The sequence below is a fragment of the Octopus sinensis genome, linkage group LG13 (assembly GCF_006345805.1).
Source record: "Octopus sinensis linkage group LG13, ASM634580v1, whole genome shotgun sequence".
Classification (NCBI taxonomy): Eukaryota; Metazoa; Mollusca; class Cephalopoda; order Octopoda; family Octopodidae; genus Octopus; species Octopus sinensis.
Genome location: NC_043009.1, coordinates 52,943,915 through 52,951,981, shown reverse-complemented (window position 1 = coordinate 52,951,981; position 8,067 = coordinate 52,943,915). Strand labels below are relative to the sequence as shown.

The 8,067-nt window shown below is 36.4% G+C and overlaps 1 long non-coding RNA gene across 1 annotated transcript in view; it reads left to right on the top strand.

The window, feature by feature from the left end:
- The first annotated feature begins 314 nt into the window (after positions 1–314).
- LOC118765722 overlaps positions 315–8,067 on the top strand; it is a 20,621-nt gene continuing 12,868 nt past the window's right edge. The window contains exons 1-2 of the long non-coding RNA XR_005001588.1: positions 315–332; positions 6,521–6,525. This is a non-coding gene — a long non-coding RNA (uncharacterized LOC118765722). The remainder of the gene's footprint in view (positions 333–6,520; positions 6,526–8,067) is intronic.

Here is an 8,067-nt window from a genome sequence, read left to right as displayed (position 1 = left end):
AGTTCTGCTGTTAACTTTATATTGTGTGGTGACCATAGTTGGGAGCAGTAGTCCAAGCGGCTGAGGACGAATGTCTTCCGAAGGACCATCAGTGTCTCCTTCTCTCTTGTTCTGAAAGTTCGGAGGATCCATCCTGCTAGCCGTCTACATTTTATTACCAAATTAGCAATATGCACTTGGAAAGATGCATCATTGTTCATGTCAATGCCCAAGTCACGCACTGATTTTGATTCAAGAATTGCAATTCTTCCCGGGCCAGTGTATCCGGTCTGCATGTCGTTCACCTTTGTGTGCCGGTAGTGCAGGGCCTGTCCTCAGCCCACCTGTATATTGTATCCAACTCCCGTTGCAGATGTGCAATATTTCCAGGGTTTCGTATTGTCTGAGAGACCTTTGTGTCATCTGCATAGCTAGCAAGGGTGGCCATCTTAGCAACTGAGGGCATGTCTGAAACGGCCACTATGAACAGCAGTGGCCCCAAGACAGTGCCCTGTGGAACACCATTTGTTATTTATGTTTCCTTGGAGGTGGCTCCATTGGCCACCACTCCCTGCCTTCTATCTTTTAGGAAGTTGTGCAGCCACTCTCCAAGTTTTCCGCCTATGCCGAGATCACGCAGTTTGTAACAGATCATACCATGGTCGACTTTATCAAAGGCTTTATCGACTTTATCAAATATATGTGTGTCTGTGTTTGTTCCTCTCCCCAACATCGCTTGACAACCGATGCTGGTGTGTTTACGTCCCCGTAACTTAGTAGTTCGGCAAAGAGTAAGTCCTGGGGTCGATTTGCTCGACTAAAGGTGGTGCTCCAGCATGGCCACAGTCAAATGACTGAAACACGTAAAAGAGTAAAAGAAGAGTATATATATATAGGCGCAGGAGTGGCTGTGTGGTAAGTAGCTTGCTAACCAACCACATGGTTCCAGGTTCAGTCCCACTGCGTGGCATCTTGGGCAAGTGTCTTCTGCTACAGCCCCGGGCCGACCAAAGCCTTGTGAGTGGATTTGGTAGACGGAAACTGAAAGAAGCCTGTCGTATATATGTATATGTATGTATGTGTATGTGTTTGTGTGTCTGTGTTTGTACCCCTAGCATTGCTTGACAACCGATCGTTTTACAAATCTCATTGTAATTTTATCTCGACTGTCGCCCTCCTAGCAAAATAAAAGAAATGGTAAAAATGATTACAAATTTTGGCGCAGGCCCAACAGTTTTTTAAAGATGGAGAGAGAAGTCGATTGCATCGACTTCAGCGCTTGACTGGTCCTTATTTTTATCGACCCAGAAAGGATGAAAGGCAAAGTCGACCTTGGCAGGATTTGAACTCAGACTGGAACAAATTTGAGCTGGAACAAATGCCGTAGAGCAGCATTTGCTCTCCCAACGCTCATAATAATTATTGCTACTTCAACATCTGGGGGCGGGGGGCTGTCGGCTCAATCACTACATGTCATTTCACAAAAAAAAAAAATGATGCCTAAGTAACCACCTCTACCACCATCACCACCACCACCACCACCACCATCATCATCATCGTCGTCGTTGTCATTTTCATCATTGTCGTCGACATCGTCGTCGTCGTCGTCGTCATAAATATTATTATTACCCAGCAGCCTTCATTCACGATGGATGACTTCATTTTCCTGCTTGTCAACGAGCACAACCCGAAGGAAATAAAAACAAATAATAATAATAATAATAATAATAATAATAATAATAGTAATAGTAATAATAATAATAATCTCCTCCTCCTCCTCATCATCATCATACACTTCATCATACAGTCACAATAACAAGATAGTAATCACTGTGGTGGAACTACTACTACTACTACTACTGTTGCTACTGCTGCTGCTGTTTTTAGCACGATATGTTTTCTTCAATTCATTTAATCGTAGACGAAATGTTTGGCAACCCTGCTGTTCGTAGTCAAAGGAATAAACCACCACACCACCACCACCACCATGACCATGATTATGTTTGCTTACCTTACACCCTACGAATAATTCCTTTTTGTCTAATCTCTCTCTCTCTCTCTCTCCCTATCTATCTATCTATCTATCTATCTATCTATCTATCTATCTATCTATCTATCTATCTATCTATCTATTGTCCCATCTGTGTGCAGCCCTCTGTGGCCAATAAAGAAACTTATCTATCTATCTATCTATATCCACTCAGTGCATCTTAATACTAGCCAAGTGCTGCATTCGATTTATTATTGTTATAAAGCATCCTAGATGTGAATGGTACTATAATAAAAGAACTAGCTTTTTATCTACCTCCTGCGTTCTCTATCTATCTATCTATCTATCTATCTATCTATCTATCTATCTATCTATCTATCTATCTATCTATCTATCTATCTATCTATCCCGTAATCCATCACCATCTCTCGATCTATCTGTCACCTCCACCTTTCCCTCTAATACGTCTTTGTGTCTATCTATTTTCGCTTTCACCTACCCCACCACAGTTTATCTAGTGAGGTCATTCACCGTAAATCTATCTGTCTATCTATCTATATCTATCTATCTATCTATCTATCTATCTATCTATCTATCTATCTATCTATCTATCTATCTATCTTTCTCCTTATATACCAAGCTGTCTTTCTACCCTTCTCTAATTATCGATCAGTAGTAGTACACTCCCTCACTCTCTTGCATCTATCTATTTGTCTAGCACCATTTTTAACCCTATTCTCACCATCCTATAAATATCTCTCTCTGTGTCTGTCTATCTCTCCCTCTCGGTCTAAATACAAGATGCTGCCTCGCCTCCTCTTTCATATATGCACAAATAATACACACACACACACACACCTATGCATACGCCCTATATATCTATCTATCTATCTATCTATCTTGTAATTTGTCCTGTCTATGTGCAGCCCTGTGTGGCTAATAAAGAAACATATCTATCTATCTATCTATCTATCTATCTATCTATACAATCATGCTACTGAACGTGTATAGATAACGCAACAAAATAAGAGTATTGGTTAATATAAATAATAATAATGATAATTTTTTTATTGGCCACAAGGGCCGAACAGACAATAGAAAACTAGGATTAATAATAATAATAATAATAATGATAATTTTTTTATTGGCCACAAGGGCCGAACAGACAATAGAAAACTAGGATTAATAATAATAAATAATAATAAATATACAGACATGTATAAATGCGTGCATGCAATATACATACACACGTTTCTGCTATATACTACCACTATTGTCATCATTCAACATACACTATATAACTACAACAGTATTCTCCCCTGGCCCCTTCCCTCTGATCTCCATAATGTTACTACTACAACACACACTCACACACACCAATTCTACTAGCAAGCACCAACCGAGTAACAAATACTACTAATCATAGTAGTAGTAGCAGCAACAGTATTTGTAGTAGTAGTAGTAGTAGCAACATCAAGCCAAGACAGTAGTGGAGTGGTAGCAGTATTTATAGTAGTAGTAGCAGAAGCAGCAGTAGTAATAGTAATAGTAGTGGCGGCGGTGGTGGTGGTGGCTTAGTTTATTAGTTATAGTAGTAGTAGTAGTGATAGTAGTAGTAGTAATAGTAATAGCAGCAGCAGCAGCTCAATGAAGATGGCGGCAGCTGTTCAAATCTTACCACAAACACGTAATCAAATACACACATTCCTTCAAGCAGACCTTCTTAGTTCTACCTTCCATGAATTATTCGGAGCAGAAGCTAATGCTAAAAGGTAGGTGGACATTATTATTGCATATTTATACATGTTCCTACACAGTTATGGATAGTACATACATATATGTATGTACGTACGTATATATATTACAACCCCTATATATATATATGTATAGTAGTACATGTTAGCATATATTTAGCTGCATGTATATCTATTTGTGTTATATATATATATATATAGATATATATGTATGTATGTTTATATTTATATATATATATATATATATAAGTATTTGTATGATATATATTAATTGCAGGCGTACGTAATGCTTCAGTATACACACAAATTCGCACACGACTCTCTGTACTTGTATACATCTACGTCTGTCATTTCGTTTGATCTGTGTGTATATATATGGATATATATCGATATATATAGATATATATCGATATATATGTACGTACATAAATAAGTTATGTTTATATGCATTTACAAAAGCATTTATATGTTCACACATTAACCTGATATATATATATATTTATATATATACATATATATAATCAGTATATGTACATGCAAACACACAAGAAGGAAAAAAACAAGGCATATATAGATATGTCTGTCAAGAAAATATACAAGATCACATATTTTCGATTGTATATTTATTTCTGTGTGATGAATGTTTGTTGTTTTTAATCTATTTAGGTCATGTTTAATAATAATAATAATTATTATTATTATGTAATAATAATAATAATAATAATAATAATAATAATTCCATCTACTAATTAATTTCTTCAATTGCCACAAGAAACAACCTTGCTATTCTTTTAATTAGTAACTACCATAATGCATGTTAATTATACAGACCAACTCGTAAACATCAGATGGGATGTCATCTACGAATATATATGTGTGTGTGTATATATATATATATATATATATATATATATATATATATATAATCGTAACTGGTTCCAGCCATTGAATATTTAAACACTATATACATTGGCATATAGTACGTCTATACATAAAAATATACGCATTCAAATACACTTATCATGTATAGTGATATCTGTATAGATATAATATATTTCTTGTTACAGTGCAAATATAATTATGGTATATAGTGTGTCGTTATATATATATATGTAGTGTATGTTCTACATGTATATATGTATGTACCCTTATATATATATTTATATATATACACGCACAGTATGCATTGATGTTCTCTATATATCTACATCTAGGTTTATACTATGTATCTGTAAATACTATATATTCTGATATACAATTACCGTGGTATGTGTGTATATATATATACACACACGCGCATGTACAAGAGAAAAATTATACATTTATTCCATGTCTATATAGTATTGTATAATTATGTAATTATATATCTTTAGTGATATATATCTGTATAATGGTGATTTATATATATATATATATATATATATATCTGTGTAACGGTGGTGTGTGTGTGTATATATATATATATCTGTGTAACGGTGGTGTGTATAAAGATATATATATATCTGTGTAACGGTGGTGTGTGTATATATATATATATATCTGTGTAACGGTGGCGTGTGTGTATATATATAAATGTTTTTGCCGTCTTCTGTTGACTTGCAGTTTTACTCTAAACGTTTTCATCTTCCAATCCCAGGAAGAAAAAATGGGTGTGGTGATTTTTGTTTCTCTTGGCCAATAACCTCATCTTAAGTGAAGTCGTTTACTTCCTGGATAATGATAATAACGATTATGATCATGATTTTTCTTAAGCTCTTTATTTCTTAATCGAGCACGACGTTCTCATGATTTAGGGTGTGTAGTGACGTTCATGCATTTCCAACGGCATTAAGTAGCATTAATTTACAAAACAATTGCAATGGCTTCTACCTGAAATTGAAATAGCGTCGCAGTGTTCTCTATCTGTTTGGTTATTGTGGCGATGATGATGATGATCATCATCATTATCACTTACCAGACTATAATAATAATCATAATTGTTATTATTATTATTATTATTATTATTTCTTTCGTTAGTCACAGGGGCGTAGATGATGGGGAACATCACAAGGACAGACAATTTGTGTGGGGATTATTTTTCTCTGTATGGACGGACATAAGGAGTCGGATTTATTGGTGATGGTGCTGGAAAAAGGGATTGGGTAACGTCCACATCATCTTAAATGAGCGTTAGCCATGTGATGAAAATTAAATTGCCACTTTGTCCACCAACTCGGAATTGAAACTGTATCGCCAACTCGGTGGTATATGGCGTCTAAGTCATTTTCTTGAACCTCAGGTCAGCTCTGATTGAACAGACCTATTATCAGAAGTATTCTGACCACCAATTCCACCCTGTTTTTATTTTTTTGTTTCGTTTTGTTGCATAGAATATATTCAGAATGTCCCTTCTTTTTAAAGATACTAAGACCTGATTCGATGGAGAGTTGGTTAATATTTCTAGCAGATTTGGCGTCTTCGTGGAGGATTTCTGATAATGGTGGTAGTTGTGACAATTGCCTAGCCGCAGCTCAACCTTGGTTAAGTAAACCTATAATCAAATGAATTCCTGCCCGTGACCATCCCATTTTTTTTTTCGCTTCTAGGACTGTGCAGTTTGGTGTGAGACAGTAGTAGTAGTTGCTTAGACCCAGGTCAGGTCTGTGTATACATCTGATCAAAGGCATTCCAGCCATGACCAGATGAACACAGGCGTATGATTTGAGGGGAGATTTGGCTGCTATTTCTACTACCACGTCGAGCGACTAACAGTTTCCTTCGTCGACTCAAGTGATAGCGGTATTGATGGTGGCTGTAGTGAAGGTGTTAGTGGCAATTATAGTGGTGGTGGTGATTATAGTACGGTCCCTGTTGTGGTTGTTGTGATCGATGGAGTTAATGACATTTAACGTTTCGGGTGGTGGTTTTAGTACAAGTAGTAGTAGTATTAACAGCAGAAGCAGTAGTGATGTCCTTAATTTCCACAAGGGCAACACTAAAACAATAATAATAATTACTATTTCTTAATTTAGACACAGAGGTCCAACAGTTTTTTTTTCTAAGGGGGAAGGAAGCAAGGTGGATGGGAGAGGTGAGGATGTTTTGCGTTTGATCGATCACAAAGATATACCAGTACATGACTGGTACTTTCGTTTCGATCGGTTGTCCTCTCTCTCTCTCTCTCTCTCCTCCACAACGCTTCTTTGAAGAACGAAAGGCCAAGTTGACCTCGGTGGGTTTCGAACTCAACGTAAATTTCGCGAACACATTTTTGTTCGATCGTTTGCCTCTCAGACGCATTTTAAGGAATGGCATGGTCTTCTACGTGAAAGGTTTCAGTTTAGATGTAACGAAATATTGTATGGACATTACTTAATATTTTTAACATCATCACAAGGGGGGGGGGAGTAAGAAAGGTGGCGGCGTTCAATTAACCCCTAAGTATATGACTGGTACTTAGTTTTTTTTTATTTTTTTTATCGAATTGTGGAAGGCTAAAAAGCAAACGTGACCTCAGGATTGGAAGTATGTAGTCGTCCTTGTTTGGCACTAAGGTCAGCACCACACCGGCAGATCTATCATCAAAGGCATTCCAACCATGACGTTCGATACCTAATATTACACGGTATCTCTACAACTACATTGTTCAGTGTATCGTTCCTTTATTTTTGAGATGTGGTTTGGCTGCTATTTTTAGCAAGTCAAATGATCATGTAAAAGCTGCCTCCCTCCCTCTCTCTCTCTCTCTCTCTCGTAATGGTAGTAGTAATTTAGTGTCAGAAATGTGTTGTATTAATAGCATTAGTAGTAGTAATAGTAGCAGTAGCAGCAACCACTACCATTTGCTATTTCTCTCTGCGGCACAGTTTCGTAATAAACATACATCTGTATTTATATACCAACGTACATTTTATATAGTAAATAACTACATGTATACACGATATTACATACATACATACATTGGAGGGTGTGTGCTTGTATTAGCATCTTATGTGTGTGTGTGCATTATATATATATAATGTGTGTGTGTGTTGTATCTATTTGTGTGTGTGTGTGTGTGTGTGTGCGTGCATTAATATATATGAAACTAGTGTAGAACTGTATTGGTAAAATAATAATTGAAACGGTAGAATATATTTTATACTGTGGAGTAGTGGTTTGTAATGTGCGTGTTTCTTATGACTAATGGTGTGTGTATCTGTCCAAAAGATGTTTCGTATTCTGTACTTTGTGTGTATGTATATACGCGAGAGAGGAGGGGGAGGGAGACATCGATCACGTAATTAATACATTATCTCAAATATGTACGTTTTTTTTTTATGAATCGTAGTCAGTACGTGTATGTGTGTGTGTGTATCTTTTTTT